The sequence below is a fragment of the Triturus cristatus genome, chromosome 2_1 (genome assembly GCF_964204655.1).
Source record: "Triturus cristatus chromosome 2_1, aTriCri1.1, whole genome shotgun sequence".
Lineage (NCBI taxonomy): Eukaryota > Metazoa > Chordata > Amphibia > Caudata > Salamandridae > Triturus > Triturus cristatus.
In genome coordinates, this window is record NC_140581.1 from 929099822 (window position 1) to 929122943 (window position 23122).

Below are 23122 nucleotides of genomic sequence, written 5' to 3' on the forward strand. Positions count from 1 at the left end.
TACTGCCAGTTCTGCTTCTGCTGTCCCTGCTGGCTGTGACTGTCACCCTGCTGCCCTTGCTGCAATGTCTGGTGCGACGTACCCTGCTGGATTCCTCCCCTTCCGTAGGGTCTCCGATTTGGGGTGCCTCTTCGCAACCCTCTGAATTGCAGGGCCCCCATGGATCTTGCCGTCTCATTTTCCTTTTTCAGTTGGGTGAGCTTCTCGTCCACAGTTTCCCCGAAGAACAAGTTACTAACCTTCGGTAACGATGTATCTGTAAGAAACATTAGTTAGTTAGATTCCTCACCTTAGAATATCCCCAGGCGTCAGACTGGATCCGGAAGATTTTTCGTCAGCAATACCCCTTGCGCGTCGCTAGGCGTCGTCTGCGGCTCCGCGTCCGTCGTCGGCGTCGTGCGCCGGGATGACGTCGTCGGAGTACTTAGACGCCGCCCTCGCGCGCTGACGTCAGTTCTTGTACATAGCCTTCCGCGCCAGGAACGCAGAGCCATGCAAAGACCGACACTGGTGCCAAAAATAAAATCTAGGGGCCTGAAAGGACAACCTTAACCCTAGATGTCAGTTCGCAGAACGGGGAGGATGGGAGGGTCGGTGAGGAATCTAACTAACTAATGTTTCTTACAGATACATCGTTACCGAAGGTTAGTAACTTGTTCATCTGAAAGAAACACGTTAGTTAGATTCCTCACCTTAGAATAGATACCCAAGCAATACCATCCCCGGTGGTGGGTCTGCGAACCAAGATCACACCAGAAAGTCCTGGAGGACAGAACGGCCAAAGAAGCCATCCCTCCGGACTTGGCTGTCAAGGCAATAATGCCTGGCAAACGTGTGTAGCGAAGCCCACGTCGCCGCCTGACAGATGTCCTGCAAAGGGACTCCCCGTCCCAAGGCAGTAGTAGCCGCTGTGGCCCGAGTAGAATGGGCGCGCAGCCCAACAGGAGGGTCCTTTTTAGCCAAGGAATAGCAGATTTTGATACACAAAACGACCCACCGAGAGATGGTTCGTTTGTGCACAGCTTTCCCCTTCTTAGCGCCCACGTACCCAACAAAAAGCTGGTCGTCCACCCGGAACTGTTTTGTGCGGTCCAGATAGAAGGAGAGCGCACGTTTTGGGTCCAGACGGTGGAGCCTCTCTTCCTCTTTGGAAGGATGCGGAGGCGGAAAGAAGGTGGGCAAGGTGACAGACTGCCCAAGGTGAAATGGAGTCACCACTTTAGGAAGAAAGGAGGGACGAGGCCGAAGGACAACCTTGTCCGGATGAACAGATAGAAAAGGAGGCTTTGAAGATAAAGCCTGGAGCTCACTCACCCGTCTAGCCGAGGTGATGGCTACCAGAAAAGCAGTCTTTAGAGTGAGAAGACGAAGAGGGCAATTGTGAAGAGGCTCAAAGGGAGCGCACATCAGGAATGTCAAAACCAGATTCAAGTCCCACTGAGGCATTACAAAAGGGACAGGAGGGAACGTGTGTGTAATGCCTTTGAGAAAGCGTGTAACCACAGGGGACTTGAAAAGAGAAGGCTGATCAGGAAGCCGCAAGAAGGCGGAGATGGCAGCAAGATAACCTTTCAGGGTGCCCAGGGCAGAGCCCTGCCGGGCCAGAGAAAGAAGGAAGAGGAGAACCTCAGAAAGAGGGGCGGAAAGGGGATCCACAGCCTTTGCTGTGCACCATGCCACAAATTTGTTCCACCGGCAGGCGTATACCGACTTTGTGGAGGGACGCCTGGCTGCCAGAATGATATCACAGACTTCAGGAGGCAAGTCAAATGGCATCAACTGCCGCCGCTCAATCTCCACGCATGGAGGTGGAGGCTGGACAGGTTCGGGTGGAGGACCGTCCCCTGCTGCTGCGACAGAAGATCCTCCCGAAGGGGCAGACGTATCGGGGGATCGGTCAACAGACTGAGTAGCTCGGGATACCAGTATCTTCGTGCCCAATCCGGAGCCACCAAGATGACTTGGGCCCGGTCGTGCCTGATCTTCTTCAGCACTCTGGGCAGAAGTGGTATAGGCGGAAAGGCGTACAACAGACCGCAACTCCACTCGTGACGAAAAGCGTCGCCGAGCGAGTGCCGCCTTGGAAATTCCAACGCGCAGAACTGCTGACATTGCGCGTTCTCTTCGGTGGCGAATAGATCTAACCAAGGCTCTCCCCACTGCTGAAAGAGGCCTTGCACCACTTCGGAGTTCAGACGCCATTCGTGATCCATCATGCACCGGCGGCTGAGTTCGTCTGCTCTGGCGTTCAGAGAGCCCGCCAGATGTTGAACCACCAGGGTGACGCCCTGGTGTTCCAGCCATGTCCAGAGGCGCAGAGCCTCCTGACAAAGGGTCCACGACCCCACCCCGCCCTGTTTGTTGCAGTACCACATGGCGGTGGTGTTGTCCGTGAACACCTGCACGACACTTCCCCTGACAGAGGGAAGGAAGGCTTTCAGTGCAAGCCGGATCGCTCTCAACTCCAACAGGTTGATGTGGAGACGAGACTCCGCCGGAGACCAGAGGCCTCTGATCTCCGCCTCTCCCATATGGCCACCCCATCCCAAGAGGGACGCATCCGTCACTACGACATGCTCCGGTTGGGGAAGGGAGAGGCTCTTGCCCTTGACCCACTCGCGGTCCGTGAGCCACCACTGCAACTGCCGTGCAGTACCCTCCGAGATCAAGACATGGTCGGACAGGTTGCCGTGATGCTGGGCCCACTGAAACTTCAGGTCCCACTGCAGAGCCCGCATGCGCCGCCTGGCGTGATGCACTAGTAGGATGCAGGAGGCCATCAGCCCCAGAAGCCGCAACACTAACCTGACCGAAACCCGGGATAGAGGCCGAAAGATGGGAATCAGGGCCTGTATATCCCGGACCCGCTGTTCCGGTGGATGGACCCGGAACTGCGCCGAATCGAGAACCGCTCCGATGAAGAGGAGCTTCTGAGAGGGACTCAAGTGCGACTTCGGCACGTTGATGGAAAACCCCAGCAAATGCAGGAGATCCGCCGTAGTCTGGAGGTGGGAGACGACTGCCTGGGGCGAGCCCGCCTTCAACAACCAGTCGTCGAGATAGGGGAAGACTGGGACCCCTGATCTGCGCAGATGAGCTGCGACCACCGCCATCACTTTCGTGAACACCCGAGGGGCACTGGTGAGGCCGAAGGGGAGCACGGTAAACTGAAAGTGCTCTTGGCCCACCGTGAACCGCAGGTAACGCCGGTGGGCCGGCAGGACGGGGATATGGAAATATGCGTCCTGCAAGTCCAACGCTACCATCCAGTCTCCAGGGTCTAGGGCAGCTAAAACCTGAGCCAACGTTAGCATCTTGAACCTTTCCTTTCGGAGGAAGGCATTGACGTTCCGGAGGTCCAAGATAGGGCGCAGGCCCCCCTTGCCCTTCTTGGGAACAAGAAAGTAGTGGGAATAACAACCACGACCTACTTCTGGACTCGGAACGCGCTCGACGGCCCCCTTGGCCAAGAGAGCCGAAACTTCCTCGCGGAGAAGATCCAAATGATCCCCCGAGATACGGTGGTGCTGCGGTGGCATGGCTGGAGGGGTCGTCTCGAAGGGGAGGGAGTAGCCCCTTCGGACGATTTGCAGCACCCACCTGTCCGATGTTATGGACCGCCAGTGGAGCAGGTGATGGCGAACTCTGCCGCCCACTGGCGTGGTATGGGCCTGAAAGCTCGGACTAGGAAGGCTTTGAGGCGGATGCTGCCGGGGTGGATGTGGGCTGACCACGTCGGCCTCCATTTCCGCCACGGCGGAAGCCACGTCCACGACCGCGCGCAGGTTGGTTCTGCGGCTGGTGGCTTTGCGAACGTGAGGAGGCGCCCCTTCCTTGGCCACGAAAGGGGCGAAAAGCGGAGGTGTGCGCCCGCGGAGCCGAGAGGCCCAAGGACTTGGCCGTAGCCCGGGAGTCCTTAAAGCGGTTCAGCGCACTGTCCGCCTTCTCACCAAACAGGCGAGTGCCATCAAAGGGCATGTCCATGAGGGTGTTCTGGACATCCCCGGAAAATGACGTGGACCGCATCCAGGCATGGCGGCGGAGCGCCACCGTGGTGGAAATCGCCCGACCTAGCGAGTCCGTGGTGTCAAGCCCACATCTTATGGCGTGCCGTGCTGCATCCCTCCCATCGGCCAGAGCCTGGGTAAGACGCGTCCGGACCTCCTCCGGACACAGGGGCAGCACGTCCTCCACCGTATCCCACAGGGAATGGGAATAACGGTCCAAGAGACAGGCGGTATTTAAAGACCGCAGGCCCAAACTAAGGGACGAGAACAGTTTCTTGCCAAACTGCTCGAGTCTCTTGGAATCCCGGTCCGGCGGAGCGGTCGGGAAGGAGGATTGGGAAGTAGAGGCCTGGATAACCAGACTCTCGGGGGTGGGGTGTTGGGACAGGAAGCTGGGGTCGCCCGGAGCAGGGCGGTGGCGCCTGGCAACGTTCCTATCCACAGGAGGAACTGTGGAGGGCTTGGACCAGGTGCCCTGCAGAACGTCAGTGAGGGCCTCGTTAAACGGCAGCAGAGGCTCAGTGGAGCTTGCTGAGATTTGAAGCACCTCAGTGAGGATGTTGGTCCTCACAGCCACGGCAGGCAACTCGAGCCCAAGGGCCTCAGCCGCCTTGCGCAGCACCACAGAAAATGCTGCACCCTCCTCCGAAGCCACGGTCGGAGGAGAAGTGAATCCAGCGTCTGGCGAGGTGTCCAGCCCGCTGGCCTCCCCCAGTTCATCTGCCCAGTCCTGAGAAAGCTGTGACTGAACAGCCAGAGGGTCCTCGAACCCCTCCCAGTCGCCCCCTTCTTCCGATTCCTGATAAACAGGAGGAATGATCGGAACCGGACTGTAGAGATGGTAGGTCTCTAGCGGCGTCGGATGCGGCGTCGGCGGACGCCGTGCCGGCGTCGGGTCCGGATGAGGGCTAAACTGGGGCGTCGGCGTCACAGGCGTCGGCGGCGCCGGTGACGGCGTCGGTGGTTCAGGCGTCGGCGCCGGTGGAGGAGTGACAAGGTCAACCGGCGTCGACTGGGGCCCAGGCATGGGCCCCGCGGGGACCTGCGGCGTCGAGACCGGAGTCGTCGACGGCGCCGGGGCCGGAGCCGCCGGCACGCGAGGTCGCCCAGTCGAGCCCGCGGGGCGTCGACGGCGGGGCCAGGCTCCTCATGGCCGAGAGGAAGGCACTGATCTCCGCCGGCGCCGCGTCAGCCCCAGGGACCGGAAGGTATGGGGGCGGACGCGGCACCTGCGGCTCCGCCGGAGCCGCGGGGGTGGAACCACTTGGACCCTCGGCCGAGTCGCGCGACCGGCGAGGGGAGTCCGAAGAGCGATGTCGCCTCTTGGACTTCTTTGAGTGTTTGGACTTACCCGACGACTTGGAGCCCGACGATCGATGGTGGCGTCGGCTAGGGCTCCGCGAGCGATCCTTGGACCTCCTCCTGGACCGGGATCGCGCACGACGCGGAGCCGAGTGGCGAAGCTCGAGAAGCTTGCGGGACCGCTCCCGCCTAGCCTTCGAAGTCAAGGCCTGACAGTCGTTGCACGACTCCGCGTCGTGGTCGAGGCCTAAGCAGTAGAGGCACCGGCGGTGGTGATCGGTCACCGACATCAGTCGATGACAATCCTCACAAGCCTTGAACCCAGGCATCCTACCGGCACCAGATGTCGACAGACAAGGATCAAAAATGATCAAAAAGATTTAGTCAAAAAAGACTAAAAGGGGTAGCTCTCCCGGATCTGCGCTTACTGGCGCGGAAAAAAGAAGAACTGACGTCAGCGCGCGAGGGCGGCGTCTAAGTACTCCGACGACGTCATCCCGGCGCACGACGCCGACGACGGACGCGGAGCCGCAGACGACGCCTAGCGACGCGCAAGGGGTATTGCTGACGAAAAATCTTCCGGATCCAGTCTGACGCCTGGGGATATTCTAAGGTGAGGAATCTAACTAACGTGTTTCTTTCAGATCAGCGTTTCACCGTTGAAAGGGGTGTTCAGTATGTTGTTCTGGACTTCCTGCTTGAATCCAGAAATTCTGAGCCAAGCCTGTTTCCTTTCAATGATCCCTATGGCCATCATTCTGCTCGAAGTTTCCGCCCCGTCCAATGCAGTCTTAATGCATGAGTTGGCGATATTCTTCCCTTCCTCCACTAGATGGGAAGCCCTTTGACGGTACTCTTCTGGGAGATGCTGGACTAGTTCCCCCATCCCATCCCAATGCTGGTACTGGTGTCTGTTCAGTAGCGCGTTTGAGTTTGCCATGCGCCAGTGCATTGCGGCGTTTCTTTCTACCTTCCTTCCAGTGAGGTCCATCCTTCTGCTCTCCTTATCAGGAGGTGGGCCCGAGGTCGCCGGCACATTGGCTCTTTTCCTGGCCGTGGAAGCAATGATGGAGTCAGCAGTGACCGATCCCTTGATGTAAGGAGGATCCTGCGAGGAGTGCCTGTACTTCTTTTCCGTTCTGGGTGTGATGGACCGGCATGTTCCTGGGTCCTTAAACGCCTCCTTCCCTTGGTTCATCACGCTTTGGAGCATGGGGAGGAACTGGCTCCTCGGCTGGATGGGGAGCAGAGTTTCGAGTAGGAAGTCTGCTTTCGGCTTCTCCTCGTCCAATTTCACACCAAAGGCTGCTGCAGCACTCTTGACGACCATGTTGTAAGCCCCGATGTTGTCTGGCGGCTAAGGCCTCGAAGGATACGAGTCCACGAGCTCTTCGGGATTTTCGGCGTCGATGTCCTGCCATTCCAGCTCCTGAGTCGTCGACGGCGCCGAGCAGTAGAACGACTGCTGATCCTCTTCATCATCTTCTCCCTCATAGTAGTGGCCTTCTTCCTCCTCTTCAGGACCGCTTGACTGCTCTTCGGCGTCGAAATCTCCCTGCTCCTCGATCTCGACGACATCCGTCGACGGGGCCGTTGAGATTTCGAATTTTTTCATTCTTTCGTCGAACTCCTTCTTCCTCTGAAGGATGCTCTCCATCTCCGCCTCGAGCCTTCTCTTTTTCTTTTCCATGTCGGAGATGTGCTCGGCGTCGACCGCAGGTCTCTTCGACGGAGCTTGCGTCGACGCGGCCTTGTCTTTCGTCGCCGAACGTCCCACCTCGTGGGTCTGTTTCGACGAACTCTGTCTCTCGGCAGTCTTCGGCACCTGGGAGTCCTTCTCGAAGGATCCGCTCGGACTTCTGTCCTTTGAACCACTGGCGGACGTCGAAATTTTCGGCGCCGGTGTTCCCTTCGAGGACTTTGAATCATTTTTTCGAGAGTCACCTTCCGATTTTCGGGGCCCTTTTGGTGGTTTTGTACTCGACGTGTCTCTTACCTCGTCAGGCGTTTTCTTATCGATCTCTGCGACCATGAAGACATCAGGTAATTTGGCAATGTTGTCTTCATCGTCGGTGGAGAGGCCCAGATCGTACAGTGACGGGGCCTTACCCTTGCCTTCCATGCTGAAGTTGGCTCTCCTCTGGCGTTCTCTCACCCGGACAGTCTTCGGCGCGAAAGCGGAACAGGCGTTGCAATCCTTGCTCTGGTGGTCGATCGGCAGGCAAAGGTTGCAGACCGGATGTTGGTCCTTCTGCGCGTACTTGTGGTGGCAGTTAGGGCAGAACTTAAATGGTGTCTTGTCCATTGCGCTCAGAGCCTCTGAGTGCGCATTTTCCTATGGGCGTCGAAGAATTTCGAGGATCCCCTCCTTCTTCGTCGTCCCGGGTGTAATACCTGTCTCTCTGTAGTCTTCTAAAAGTTCTCCTTCGATGAAACTCGCGTATTTTCCTTCTTCCTTCGTCTAAAACTCTGGAGCTTCTCGATGACGATCCAGACCCAACGGTGGAAAAAAGAATCTGAAGATGGTGCCCCAAAGGTGGGACTTCTGCAGGAAGCACAACGACGTCAAGAGAGGTGCACCAAATGGTGGGACATCGACGCCCACCTGGGCTACGAAAAAGAAAAAAAGAAGAAAAAAAAAAGACTACGAATCCGGACCCAACCACCAGATCGCGGAATACTGCACAGCATAGTGAATCCAGAAAGATTCACGCTGCAAAAATACAGTTAGGCCCAGGGGCCACGCAAACCATATACTAAGAAAGTGGTATAAGTACCACGTCACGAACAGGGAGTAGGCCTAGGGCATCGCTGGGGCTACACTACCCTACCAATAGTTAGGAAGTGGGAGGCCCACGGGAAGCGTGTGCAGTGTGGAAACACACACGCGGGTTACATTAAAGTCAATGGGAATGTAACAGTTAGAAATAGGAAGAATAAGGACACTTCCGAAGAAACTAGGAGGAAGCAACTAAAGACGTAGACACTTGGATAGTCAATATCCACTGGAGCACCGGAGTACTCGCGTTACCTCACCCACAGGAGACGGGTGCATAGGTGTGAAGATGTGTCGGGTGTCGTCGCTGGATCCTATGGATGCCTGAAGAACAGATGCTGGCAGGCGGCCAGGAGGAAGATGTCCGGTGGATCCAAGGATGGATCTTGAAGGAAGAACACCTGCAAGCAGAGGGGACAAAGTCTGGGTCACTAGCCAGTGACCGTGTGGAACCAGGAAGGAACCAGGCGATGTCGTGCAGAACACAGGTGATGTCTTGAAGCTTGTCTCTGCAGCTGCGTGGACCAGGAGGCGTAGAGGACGACCAGAACCAGGGTACGAGCTGTCCCACGAAGCATCTTGCTGCTGGCGGAGTCGACGTCCCGATTGGAGTCAACAAGCCTTGGCAAAGGCAACCCACGCAGAAATGGAAATTCGCTTCAGGTGCAGACCAGGAAGGTCTGAGGTGCTTCTTGTGAGAAGTTGGCCTGATGTATGATGTCACTTGTTCTAGTGTACACCTTATATCAGTCCAAACAACCCTTATGGTGATTGGTTGTAAAGTCAACCTTTTAGACCAGCTATCCTAGTGGTAGCATGGACAAGAGCAGTCTTAGGCTAAACTCTGAATGGCATGTGAAGCCAGCTGTTATACCATATGTAATCCCTTGAATACCAAATGAAAGGACACCACAACATATATATATATATATATGTATAAAATAAAGTGCATTTATTCTAGTCAAACCCTCAGCACTCTTTATGAAATTCGAGGTAAGTACAACACAGTCTTATTCAAGCATACATTAAGTCACACAGGTAAGTAATACAGTTAGGCCCTAGGGGCCACGCAAACCATATACTAAGTAAGTGGTATAAGGTCCACTGTCACGGAAATAGGATAGGCCTAGGCCTAGGGAATCGCTGGGGCTACACTATACTACCCAAGGTTAGGAAGTGGGAGGCCGACGGGATTCAGGTGCAGAGTGGAAACACTCACGCGTAATGCGTATAATCGATAGAAATAGTACAGTTTAGAATTAATAGGATTTAGGACACTTCTGGAGTAGCTAGGAAGTCGAGACTTGAGAACTAGACACTAGGATAGTCAATACCCTGATGAGCACCGGAGTACCCAAGTTACCTAGCCCACGGGCTGCAGGTGCATAGGTGTGAACTTGCGTCGGGTTTCGTCGTCGACTCCTATGGATGCCTGAAGGAAAGATGCTGACAGGCAGTCAGGGAAGAGTGTCTGGTGGATCCCAAGGCCGGGATCAAGAAGGAAGGATACCTGCAAGCAGAAGGGATAGAGTCTGGGTCACTAGCCAGTGACCACGTGGAACCGGGAAGGAACCAGGCGATGTCGGGAGATTGCAGGTGAAGAGGTGAAGCTTGTCGCAGCTATCCTAGTGGTAGCATGGACAAGAGCAGTCTTAGGCTAAACTCTGAATGGCATGTGAAGCCACCTGTTATACCATATGTAATCCCTTGAATACCAAATGAAAGGACACCACAACAGATGTATATATAAAATAAAGTGTATTTATTCTAGTCAAACCCTCAGCACTCTTTATGAGATTCGAGGTAAGTACAACAGTCTTATTCAAGCATACATTAAGTCACACAGGTAAGTAATACAGTTAGGCCCTAGGGGCCACGCAAACCATATACTAAGTAAGTGGTATAAGGTCCACTGTCACGGAAATAGGATAGGCCTAGGCCTAGGGAATCACTGGGGCTAAACTATACTACCCAAAGTTAGGAAGTGGGAGGCCCACGGGATTCAGGTGCAGAGTGGAAACACTCACGCGTAATGCGTATAATCGATAGAAATAGTACAGTTTAGAATTAATAGGATTTAGGACACTTCTGGAGTAGCTAGGAAGTCGAGACTTGAGAACTAGACACTAGGATAGTCAATACCCTGATGAGCACCGGAGTACCCAAGTTACCTAGCCCACGGGCTGCGGGTGCATAGGTGTGAACTTGCGTCGGGTTTCATCGTCGACTCCTATGGATGCCTGAAGGAAAGATGCTGACGGGCAGTCAGTGAAGAGTGTCCGGTGGATCCCAAGGCCGGGATCAAGGAAGGAAGGATACCTGCAAGCAGAAGGGACAGAGTCTGGGTCACTAGCCAGTGACCACGTGGAACCAGGAAGGAACCAGGCGATGTCGGGAGATTGCAGGTGAAGAGGTGAAGCTTTTCGCAGCAGCCACGGGTACCAGGAGACGTCGAGGACGACCAGGACCAGGAGGCGAGCTGTCCCACGAAGGCTTGTGCAGTCAGCGGCGTCGAAGTCGAACTAGGACTCACCAAGCCTTGGCAAGCGGAACCCAAGAAGAATGGAGGACTTGCTTCTGGTGGAGACCAGGAAGGTCTGGGGTGCTTCTCTTTTACAGAGGAGCAGGAGCCAGTCTGGAGGAGCCAAACCAGCAGTGGAAACTTGAAGGTGTAAGACTGTGTTGTACTTACCTCGAATTTCATAAAGAGTGCTGAGGGTTTGACTAGAATAAATGCACTTTATTTTATATATATATATATATATATATATATGTTGTGGTGTCCTTTCATTTGGTATTCAAGGGATTACATATGGTATAACAGCTGGCTTCACATGCCATTCAGAGTTTAGCCTAAGACTGCTCTTGTCCATGCTACCACTAGGATAGCTGGTCTATAAGGTTGACTTTACAACCAATCACCATAAGGGTTGTTTGGACTGATATAAGGTGTACACTAGAACAAGTGACATCATACATCAGGCCAACTCCTCACAGCGACCCAAGAGCAGCTGGAATTAACAGATCTGAGGGCCAAGCTAGTGAAAGAAAATACTCTCTTCCCAAAGGTTTTAACACATTTGGAGTCTATCAGGGGGAGTAGTCGGAAAGGTATATGAGGTTGTCCAACTTGTCATCACCTGCACCAACAAACTTTAGGAGAAGAGTGCTGAAACAAAAACACAGGGTCACCCAAGGCAGGTTGGTGGTGTGTCGCAAATTGATGATTAACCGGAGAGCCAGAACAAGTTTAGACCCAAGACCATGTGAGGGTATATGTAAGTGCCACGTTGAAGAACAAGAGGGGCTCAGTACATTTCCCTAGTTGGAGGACTTCTGCCAAGACATTAGTTTTGATCTATACGGTGGGGAGATGTAGTCAGAGAGCACAATTTGCACTTTGTCCTTTGCTATCGATAGAGTTTGCATCTGCGCCAAGGCTCCAGGGACCAGCACGGAGCAGTACGTGAAGAACAAGTTACTTACCTTCGGTAACGATGTATCTGTAAGAAACATTAGTTAGTTAGATTCCTCACCTTAGAATATCCCCAGGCGTCAGACTGGATCCGGAAGATTTTTCGTCAGCAATACCCCTTGCGCGTCGCTAGGCGTCGTCTGCGGCTCCGCGTCAGTCGTCGGCGTCGTGCGCCGGAATGACGTCGTCGGAGTACTTAGACGCCGCCCTCGCGCGCTGACGTCAGTTCTTATACATAGCTTTCCGCGCCAGGAACGCAGAGCCATGCAAAGACAGACACTGGTGCCAAAAATAAAATCTAGGGGCCTGAAAAGGATAACCTTAACCCTAGATGTCAGTTCGCAGAACGGGGAGGATGGGTGGGTCGGTGAGGAATCTAACTAACTAATGTTTCTTACAGATACATCGTTACCGAAGGTAAGTAACTTGTTCATCTGAAAGAAACACGTTAGTTAGATTCCTCACCTTAGAATAGATGCCCAAGCAATACCATCCCCGGTGTTGGGTCTGCGAACCAAGATCACACCAGAAAGTCCTGGAGGACAGAACGGCCAAAGAAGCCATCCCTCCGGACTTGGCTGTCAAGGCAATAATGCCTGGCAAACGTGTGTAGCGAAGCCCACGTCGCCGCCTGACAGATGTCCTGCAAAGGGACACCCCGTCCCAAAGCAGTAGTAGCCGCTGTGGCCCGAGTAAATGGGCGCGCAGCCCAACAGGAGGCGCCTAAGGCAAGCCCGTCTGCGCCCGTCCGCGACTGTCCGGGGCTAGGGGCGCGTCACTCTGCCCCGCTCACCACCTATACCCCGGACCAACTACACAAGCTCCAGGGACCCTGGCCCATCGCTACCTCCACCTGTTCCCGCATCCTCTCTCTTGGTCTTTCTCCTGCCGCTCCCTCTCACATCCCCCTTCCCACAGTTGACCCCTCTCTCTCGTCCAGTAGCATCACCCCTCCCACTAAATCCCTCACGGTGTTCTATCTCAACACTCGGTCAGCAGTCGCCCATGCACACGAACGCTCAGTCCTGCTGGATCTTCAAGCCCCTGATCTTCTTTTCCTAACGGAGACCTGTTTCAGCGACGACTCCCTCCCCGCCCTATTAGCCACCTTACCGGCCTCCTACTACGCCCTTCGGGCTGATCGCCCTCCCGGCAGAGCTGGAGGCGGCGTGGCGGTCATCGCACGCACCGATCTCCCCTTTCAAATTCTGTCCCTGCCTGATATCGCGACCACCGAATACTTGGTTATTCGCACTACCTCCATTACTCCCCCTCTGACCTGTTTTCTCACCTACCGTCCTCCTCAATCCCCTTTACAGTTCCTTTCTGACTTCTTGGAAGTCCTGGCTACCATTACAGTTAATAACTCTTCTATCCTACTCCTAGGCGACTTCAACTTCTGGCCTTCCGACCCAGCTGAATGTTCGTCCTCTAAGGAATTCTCTGAAACCCTCCAATCCCTCAACTTCACCCCCCATGTCCACTCCCCCACCCACATCAAGGGTCACACGCTTGACCAGATCTGGTCCCTAAACTGTCCCGTGGAATCCCTCTCTATTTCGCCTTGCACTTGGTCCGACCACCACCTTATCTCTTTTTTCCTACTCATTCACCCCCCCAGCCAAACCCCCTCGCCCCAAAAACATCTGGGTTCGAGCATGGGGCCGTGTCAACCCGGAAGACCTCTCCTCCCTTCTTATCACTTCCCTCCCTTACCTGCAGGGCCTCTCTACCCTCTCCCAGGTTGAGGCCATAGATCAGTGGCTCTCCGCTGGCAGTGACTCTGTTGCCCCGCTCAAACGTATTCCTTCCAAGCGTGACAAGGATGCCAACCGGTGGTTCAACGCAGAGCTTAAGGCCACCAAACTTACTGTACGCCGCGCGGAGCGGGCTTGGAGGAGAAGTTATTGCCCCACTTTAAGACTGGAGTATACCAACATCCTTACCCAGTACAAAAAAGACATCTTGGTGGCCAAAACCGCCTACTTCTCCTCCAAAATCCTTGCTGCAGAAAACCAGCCTAAGGAGATTTTCACGATTGTCCATAACCTGGCGTTCTCTGACAGAACAACTTTGAAGCCCGCCCCCTCCGAGGAACTCTGCCACTCCCTCAACAACTACTTCATCCATAAAATTTCTACTATTAAAGCTAACATCCCGCCCCCTTCTCCCTCTTTTGTTGACCCCCAATGCCCCCCTCCCAAGGGACAACTCACTGCCCTCCCCCCCCATATCTAAGGAAGCCCTGTCTTCCTTGGTACCTTTGGTTAAATCTGGCTCTTCACTCGACCCCTGTCCTGCTCACATTCTCCGTCACATCTTTGTTTCCTGCCCGGATCCTCCCCTTCACCTCCTCAACAGTTCTCTGGCTAAAGGTGTGGTTCCTTCCCCCTTGAAGTCTGCGGTTATTGTGCCGATTCTAAAAAAACCTGGGGCAGACCCCTCTGTCCCTGCCAATTTCCGCCCCATCTCCCTCTTACCTTTTCTGGCAAAGGTGCTCGAGCGCCATGTCACCGGCGCTTTGAGCTCCTTTGTAGAGACTCATGGAGCTCTCGCTCCCCGCCAGGCCGGCTTCCGCCCCGCACACTCCACGGAGTCCGTTGTTATTTCGGTCTTGGACAACCTCAGGGAGGGTATGGATACTAACCGGCGCCAGGCCCTTGTGCTCCTCGATCTCTCAGCCGCCTTTGACACGGTGGATCATACCATCCTGCTTTCCCGTGTCAGGGCGGCCGGGATCGGAGGGACCGCCTTGGTCTGGCTATCATCCTTCCTGAGCGACCGCACCCAGGCAGTTCGCCTGGGTGATTTTACAGCGGACGTCCGAAAAGTCCAGTGCGGGGTTCCCCAAGGCTCCTCCCTTTCCCCCCTCTTGTTCAATCTCTATATTGCCCCTCTTATCTTTTCTCTTCAACAAATGGAGGTCGCCGTATTTAATTATGCGGATGACCTCCAGCTGGTCTTTAACCTCTCCTCTTCCCCCTCTTCTGTCCTTAATTTTCAATCTGTCATGCTCCACATCCGGGACTGGATGAACCACAATCACCTTAAACTCAACCCCGACAAGACCGAGCTGGTGTTGACGGGTGGTTCATCCAGCCCCTGGTCCCCTCTCTTCTGGCCCCCTTCTCTTGGCCCCTCTCCGGAACCCTCTACCTCTGTTAAAACCCTCGGCATAAAACTCAACTCTCAACTCACCCTTCACTCCCAGGTTAGCTCTGTGGTATCTTCCTCTTTCCTTTCACTGCGCACTATACGCAGGGTGTCCCGTTTCTTCACCTTCTCAGCTCTCAAACTCATCACCTTAGCCATGGTGGTGTCCCGCCTGGACTACGGCAACGCCCTATATGCAGGTATCCCTGCATATAGTTTACGGCGTTTGCAGCAGATACAAAACCAGGCGGCCCGCCTGGTCTTCAATCTTCCCAAATTTCACCGTTCCTCCCCCCTCTTGAAATCCCTGCACTGGCTCCCTGTGCGAGCCCGGATCCAATTCAAGCTCGCCTCCATCACCTTCTTGGCCCGACTGGACCTGGCTCCAGCATTTATCTCCTCAGAGATCACCCCCTATGTACCCACTAGGGAACTCCGCTCGTCCTCCCAGTCCCTCCTCACTATCCCACGCTACCGGACAAAGAAGTGGGGAGGTTCGAAATTTGCTACCCTTGCCCCGATCCTCTGGAACTCCCTTCCCCTGGATCTGCGATCCATCACCCTGTACCCGCTATTTCGCAAACTTCTCAAAGCCCATTTGTTCACAAAATCCTTTGATTAAATCCCCAGCAGTCTCCCCCGTTTTTTAACCCTGGATCTGGTTAGCAGTAGCGCCAAGAAACCGCAGGTGTACGAGCGCTTTACAAGTATTTTAAAACTCAAAACTCAAACTCCTTTTTTGCCAAGGAATAACAAATTTTGATGCACAAAACGACCCACAGAGAGATGGTCCGTTTGTGCACAGCTTTCCCCTTCTTAGCACCCACGTATCCAACGAAAAGTTGGTCGTCCACCCGGAACTGCTTTGTGCGGTCCAGATAAAAGGAGAGCGCACGTTTTGGGTCCAGACGGTGGAGCCTCTCTTCCTCTTTGGAAGGATGCGGAGGCGGAAAGAAGGTGGGCAAGGTGACAGACTGCCCAAGATGAAAGGGGGTCACCACTTTCGGAAGAAAGGAGGGACGAGGCCGAAGGACAACCTTGTCCGGATGAACAGAGAGAAAAGGAGGCTTTGAGGATAAAGCCTGGAGCTCACTCACCCGTCTAGCCGAGGTGATGGCTACCAGAAAAGCAGTCTTAAGCGTCAGCAGACGAAGAGGACAATTATGAAGAGGCTCAAAGGGAGCGCACATCAGAAATGTGAGAACAAGATTCAAGTCCCACTGAGGCATTACAAAAGGGACAGGAGGGAACGTGTGAGTAATGCCTTTTAGAAGCGTGTAACTACAGGGGACTTGAAAAGAGAAGGCTGATCAGGAAGCCGCAAGAAGACAGAGATGGCAGCAAGATAACCTTTCAAGGTGCCCAGGGCAGAGCCCTGCCGGGCCAAAGAAAGAAGAAAGAGCAGAACCTCAGAAAGAGGGGCGGAAAGGGGATCCACAGCCTTTGCTGTGCACCATGCCACAAATTTGTTCCACCGGCAGGCGTATACCGTCCTTGTGGAGGGACGCCTGGCTGCCAGAATGATATCACAGACTTCAGGAGGCAAGTCAAATGGCATCAACTGCCGCCGCTCAATCTCCACGCATGGAGGTGGAGGCTGGACAGGTTCGGGTGGAGGACCGTCCCCTGCTGCTGCGACAGAAGATCCTCCCGAAGGGGCAGACGTATCGGAGGATCGGTCAACATACTGAGTAGCTCGGGATACCAGTACCTTCGTGCCCAATCCGGAGCCACCAAGATGACTTGGGCCCGGTCGTGCCTGATCTTCTTCAGCACTCTGGGCAGAAGTGGTATAGGCGGAAAGGCGTACAACAAACCGCAACTCCACTCGTGACGAAAAGCGTCGCCGAGCGAGTGCCGCCTTGGAAATTCCAACGCGCAGAACTGCTGACATTGCGCGTTCTTTTCGGTGGCGAATAGATCTAACCAAGGCTCTCCCCACTGCTGAAAGAGACCTTGCGCCACTTCGAAGTTCAGACGCCATTCGTGATCCATCATGCACCGGCGGCTGAGTTTGTCTGCTCTGGCGTTCAGAGAGCCCGCCAGATGTTGAACCACTAGGGTGACGCCCTGGTGTTCCAGCATTGTCCAGAGGCGCAGAGCCTCCTGACAAAGGGTCCACGACCCCACCCCGCCCTGTTTGTTGCAATACCACATGGCGGTGGTGTTGTCCGTGAACACCTGCACGACACTTCCCCGGACAGAGGGAAGGAAGGCTTTCAGTGCAAGTCGGATCGCTCTCAACTCCAACAGGTTGATGTGGAGACGAGACTCCGCCGGAGACCAGAGGCCTCTGATCTCCGCCTCTCCCATATGGCCACCCCATCCCAGGAGGGACGCATCCGTCATTACGACATGCTCCGGTTGGGGAAGGGAGAGGCTCTTGCCCGTGACCGAATCGCGGTCCGTGAGCCACCACTGCAACTGCTGTGCAGTGCCCTCCGAGATCAAGACATGGTCGGACAGGTTGCCGTGATGCTGGGCCCACTGAAACTTCAGGTTCCACTGCAGAGCCCGCATGCGCCGCCTGGCGTGATGCACTAGTAGGATGCAGGAGGCCATCAGCCCCAGAAGCCGCAACACTAGCCTGACCGAAACCCAGGATAGAGGCCGAAAGATGGGAATCAGGGCCTGAATATCCCGGACCCGCTGTTCCGGCGGATAGACCCGGAACTGCGCCGGATCGAGAACCGCTCCGATGAAGAGGAGCTTCCGAGAGGGACTCAGGTGTGACTTCGGCGCGTTGATGGAAAACCCCAGCAAATGCAGGAGATCCGCCGTAGTCTGGAGGTGGGAGACGACTGCCTGGGGCGAGCCCGCCTTCAACAACCAGTCGTCGAGATAGGGGAAGACTGGAACCCCTGATCTGCGCAGATGAGCTGCGACCACCGCCATCACTTTCGTGAACACCCGAGGGGCACTGGTAAGGCCGAAGGGGAGCACGGTAAACTGAAAGTGCTCTTAACCCACCGTGAACCGCAGGTAACGCTGGTGGGCCGGCAGGACGGGGATGTGGAAATATGCGTCCTGCAAGTCCAACGCTACCATCCAGTCTCCAGGGTCTAGAGCAGCTAGAACCTGAGCCAAAGTTAACATCTTGAACCTCTCCTTCCGGAGGTCCAAGATAGGGCGTAGGCACTCTTTGCCCTTCTTGGGAACCAGAAAGTAGTGGGAATAACAACCACGACCTACTTCTGGGCTCGGAACGCGCTCGACGGCCCCCTTGGCCAAGAGGGCCGAAACTTCCTCGTGGTGAAGATTCAAATGATCCCCCGAGATACGGTGGTGCCACCGTGGTAGAAATCGCCGTACCCAGCGAGTCCGTAGTGTCAAGCCCACATCGGATAGCATGTCGTGCTGCATCCCTCCCATCGGCCAGAGCCTGGGTAAGTCGTGTCTGGACCTCCTCCGGACACAGGGGCAGCACGTCCTCCACCGTATCCCACAGAGAGTGGGAATAACGGTCCAAGAGACAGGCGGTGTTCAAGGACCGCAGGCCCAAACTAAGGGAGGAGAACAGCTTTTTGCCAAACTGTTCCAGTCTCTTGGAATCCCGGTCCGGCGGAGCGGTCGGGAAGGAGGATTGGGAGGTAGAAGCCTGGATAACCAGGCTCTCGGGGGTAGGGTGTTGGGACAGAAAACTGGGGTCGCCCGGAGCAGGGCGGTGGTGCCTGGCGATGTTCCTGTCCACAGGAGGAACTGTGGAGGGCTTGGACCAGGTGCCCTGCAGAACGTCAATGAGGGCCTCATTGAATTGCAGCAGAGGCTCAGTGGAGCTTGCTGCAGACTGAAGCACCTCAGTGAGGACGTTAGTCCTCACAGCCACGGCAGGTAGCTCGAGCCCAAGGGCTGCGGCCGCCTTGCGCAGCACCACAGAGAAAGCAGCACCCTCCTCCGAAGCCACAGTCGGAGGAGAAATGAATCCAGTGTCTGGAGAGGTATCCAGACCACTGGCCTCCCCCAGTTCATCTGCCCAGTCCTGTGACAGCTGAGCCTGAACGGCCATAGGATCCTCGGACCCCTCCCATTCGCCCCCGTCATCCGATTCCTGGTAAGCAGGAGGAAGGATCGGAGCCGGACGATAGACATAATGTGCCTCTAGCGGCGCCGAACGCGGCGTCCATCGACGCCGTAACGGCGCCGGGACCGGAGCGGGGCTGAACTGGGGCTCGACGCCGAGCGGAGCCGGCGTCGGAGGTGGTACCGGTGTCGACGCCGGCGGAGGAGGCGTGACGAGGTCGACCGGCGTCGGCGGGGACTCGGGAACGGGTCCCTCGGGCACTTGCGGCGTCGAGGCCGGAGCCGTCGACGGCGCCGGAGCCGCCGGCAGGCAAGGTTGCCCAGTCGGGTCCGCGGGGCCCGAAGGCGCGCCAGCGGGCGTCGACGGCGGAGCCAGGTTCCTCATGGCCGAGAGGAAGGCACTGACTTCCGCCGGCGTCGCGTCAGTCCCAGAGACCGGCGGGTATGGGGACTTGCGCGGCGCCTGCGGCTCCGCTGGAGCCGTGGGGGTGGAACCACCCTGACCCTCGGCCGAGTCGCGCGACCGGCGAGGGGAGTCCGAAGAGCGGTGTCGCCTCTTGGACTTCTTGGAGGGCTTCGACTTACCCGAAGACTTGGAGCCAGACGATCGATGATGACGAGGGCGAAGCTCGAGAAGCTTACGGGACCGCTCCCGTCTAGCCTTCGAGGTCAGGGCCTTGCAGTCCGAACACGACTCCGCGTCGTGGTCGAGGCCCAAACAGTAAAGGCACCGGCGGTGATGGTCCTTAACCGACATCAAGCGGTTGCAGTCAGCACAGGCTTTAAAACCAGGCATCCTACCGGCACCGGAGTCGAGACAAGATCAAAAAGGATCAAAAAACGTAGTCAAAAAAGACTAAAAGGGGTAGCTCTCCCGGATCTGCGCTTACTGGCGCGGAAAAAAGAAGAACTGACGTCAGCGCGCGAGGGCGGCGTCTAAGTACTCCGACGACGTCATTCCGGCGCACGACGCCGACGACGGACGCGGACCCGCAGACGACGCCTAGCGAAGCGCAAGGGGTATTGCTGACGAAAAATCTTCCGGATCCAGTCTGACGCCTGGGGATATTCTAAGGTGAGGAATCTAACTAACGTGTTTCTTTCAGATTAAAGATTTCAGAAATCAAATGAATCACATGATGTAAGCCTAGTGTCTACGATCACAGCAACAAGGAGACCCCAGGTAATAGATGGCCGTAGAGCAGATCATTGTGGCACAATCTAGAACTGTGCATTACACAAATGAGAGTAACAATCTCAACTGTCAAGGATCAATGGAATAAATGCTACATCTGGTAAGGTTCTAGCTGATAAATACAATATCACCAGAGACACTTAACCTGAGATTCTCAGGAACAGGAACAGAATACATTAAACTTCATGATGACAACAGTTACAAAGCCCACATTTGTAACAACCGACAAAACGAATATGCATTTAGTCACAAGTCTTTGGAGTGCCCACTCAAACAAATATATTACAACATATTTAGGACATGAGCCAAGTAGCCTGGGTGAGAGGATATGGCCCACATATTACTCTTCAATAGGCCATCATCATCATCATCATGTCTTTATTTCGGTCACTATGGACCATAAAAGATACAGAGAAATACAATATCATTGACAATAAAACATGAACCATATCATTTCATAATAAAAAAAGACGTTTTAGATGTATGTTATCTACATAACATAAGCAATAAAATACACATAAAAATGATCTTAGAAACATTAAAATGTAGTATTATCTAGACATGAGGCGATTACGAATAAACCATGCTGTGGTTAGAAATTTAGCTACAGCACATACAATAGGGGCAGACAGGTCTGATTTTAGAATTCTGTATGCAGGACGATGTTCCCTAAAGCCTAGGTTCCTAAGAAGTGGGACAAGCCAGTATTTACGTGGTTTGTCATATGCAGGACAGAAAAAGATCATATGTAAATCGTCTTCTCGCATGAGAGGGCAAACCTGGCAATTAGGTGTAGACTGCGTTTTGTGCCAGTGCTCTGTGTAGGCCCTCAGCGGGAGTGTTCCATAGCGCCACTGCAAGTACAGTTTACGTGTTAGAGGTGGACCGACATCATCAAGGACCAGCTCCAATTGGTAATGGTCCTTGAGGGCAACGAAATGTATGGACAGCGAGTCTTGGCAGAGAGATTCAATTGCTGCCTGAAACTTGTACTCGCGGTATGCATCCGCCAGTGATCTACGAGAGATCCTTGGGCAGGCACTCCGCGGGTCAAGCCACAACTCTGGCTTCCCCATCACTTCGAAGGTGTTCTTGATGTATTTAAACCAGGATATTTGCAGCACCTTGGGGAAGCGCAGAATTTCTTCTAGTTCTACTCTATAACTAGATAGCTCTAGGGAACTCCAGACTCTGCGCCAATACAACAAGGGCCTGAGTCCCAGTTCTTCTGTGATTGGTCTTAGGCCGAGGTCCAATCTCAGCGGGAGGAGCGGGGTATTTGACGGTAAGGCGGTCAGTTGTCTAATGAAGTTGTTCTCGGTTATCTGCAACTTCTGACACGCTGCATGTCCCCATATCTCACCCCCGTAAGTTACTGCCCCTCTAGCCTGAATTTTGTAAATGTGGAGAGGCGGACCAAGTGGCTTGTAGGTGGACCTAGATATCATCCTGCTTATACCACCAGCAAGTTGGGCGAGTTTCAGATTTACTCTGGTAATATGCGTGTCCCAGGTCAGAGATTCATTCAGGGTGACACCTAGATATTCAAATGTAGAGACTCAGTCCATACTTTCTTGTCCAATCGTGGTATTTGGGCGGGTTGAAGGGGGTGGGTTGAAGGTCATAAACTTAGTTTTAGTCGCGTTCACCTCCAAACCACGGAGGTCACAGAAGTTGATGAATCCATCCAAGATTCTCTGGAGGCCCATTGGTGATTTTGAAAGCAGGAGGGTATCATCCGCAAACATAATTGCGGGTATCCTCCTGCCATTCAACACTGGGGCGTCAATGTAGCTTAGCCCTGTCAGGAAGTCTATAACACCATTCACGAAGAGGCAGAACAGGGTCGGTGCGAGCACGCAGCCCTGTCTGACCCCCGTGTCCACAGGAAAGTCCTCTGTTAGAACACCTCCCTTACCACACCTAACTTTGGCATAATTGCCCTGATGGAGCCTCATCAGCATAATTAAGATGTCGCCCGGAACATCTAGATCTTTAAGTACTGTCCATAGTTTAGCACGGGGCACCAAGTCGAATGCTGCCCGCTGGTCAACGAAGACCGTATACAGCGTGCCTCTGCCCACAGTCACAGTTTTCCAATATATATAATTAAATCGGAAAATCTGGTCTATTGTAGATACGCCTTCTCTAAACCCGGCCTGGTATGGGCTCAATATGTCCCTCTCTGCAATCCATGCTTGGAGACGGTTCAATAGCAGTCTGCCAAACAACTTTTGTGGGACGGCTATTAGGCTTATTGGTCTATAGTTGGAAGGGAGCAGAGGAGACCCCTTTTTGAATATTGGGACAATCTCTGCTCCCAACCAAGTATTAGGAACCTCCATGCCGCCCATAATAGAATTAAATAAGCACAGCAGGTATGGTGCCCAGACGACTGGTTCATGTTTAAATAAGTCACCAGGCAAACCATCTAGGCCAGGTGCCTTTCCTGGTGCTATTCTATCTATCGCCTCGTGTACCTCTCTTAGGGTAAAGGGATGCCCTATAATTTCATCTATATTAAAATTGGGTGTCTCCGGTATGTTTGATGTACTATATAATGATTTAAAATGATTGCGCCATGCAATAGCTGAGATATTTGGTTCAATTGCATCAGGTAGTGTATCTGACCCTGTGTTTACAAGGCGCCAAAATAAGCGGGAATCTCCTTTAGCTAATGTCATTTTTATTTTCTCCCACCTATTGTGCTCCCATTCCTTTTGTGCATAGCCAATCATACGTTTATAGGCTGAGCGTCTAGCCCTGATAACCTCAATCCCTAGACCCTCTTTCAATGCCGCCAGGAGGTTTAGTTTAGCCTTGCGGCATGCAGAGTTATACCAGTTGGGAATGGGTAAACGTTTGGCGGGTCCTTCCTGTATTGTAAAAAGGATATCATATAGTGCCAGGGTTAGGTCTGTATGCAGTGTCCCCCACTCAACCCAGTTATCGGGGCGGTCATCTCGGTTAGTAATTTCCAGGGCCTTAGTCAATATGGGAATCGCCCGTGCATAAAGTCTGGGGAGATTGTCTGGGTTTAGAAGTAGTCTTTCCCATCTCACTCTCCGTCTATTGTAAACTAATGTTAGACCCGTCCGATGGGACATGGTCTGCTCCCTCATGACCGCGCAATCGGGGAGAATATATTCTGCTTCAAGGGCGCGGTGGTCACTATCCACACCTGGCAAAACCCT

General features: G+C 54.1%; 1 protein-coding gene across 3 annotated transcripts in view; it reads right to left on the reverse strand.

Moving 5' to 3' along the window:
• VPS13A (vacuolar protein sorting 13 homolog A) overlaps window positions 1–23122 on the reverse strand; it is a 2314464-nt gene that overhangs the window by 761109 nt on the left and 1530233 nt on the right. The gene's annotated exons all lie outside the window — the stretch shown is intronic.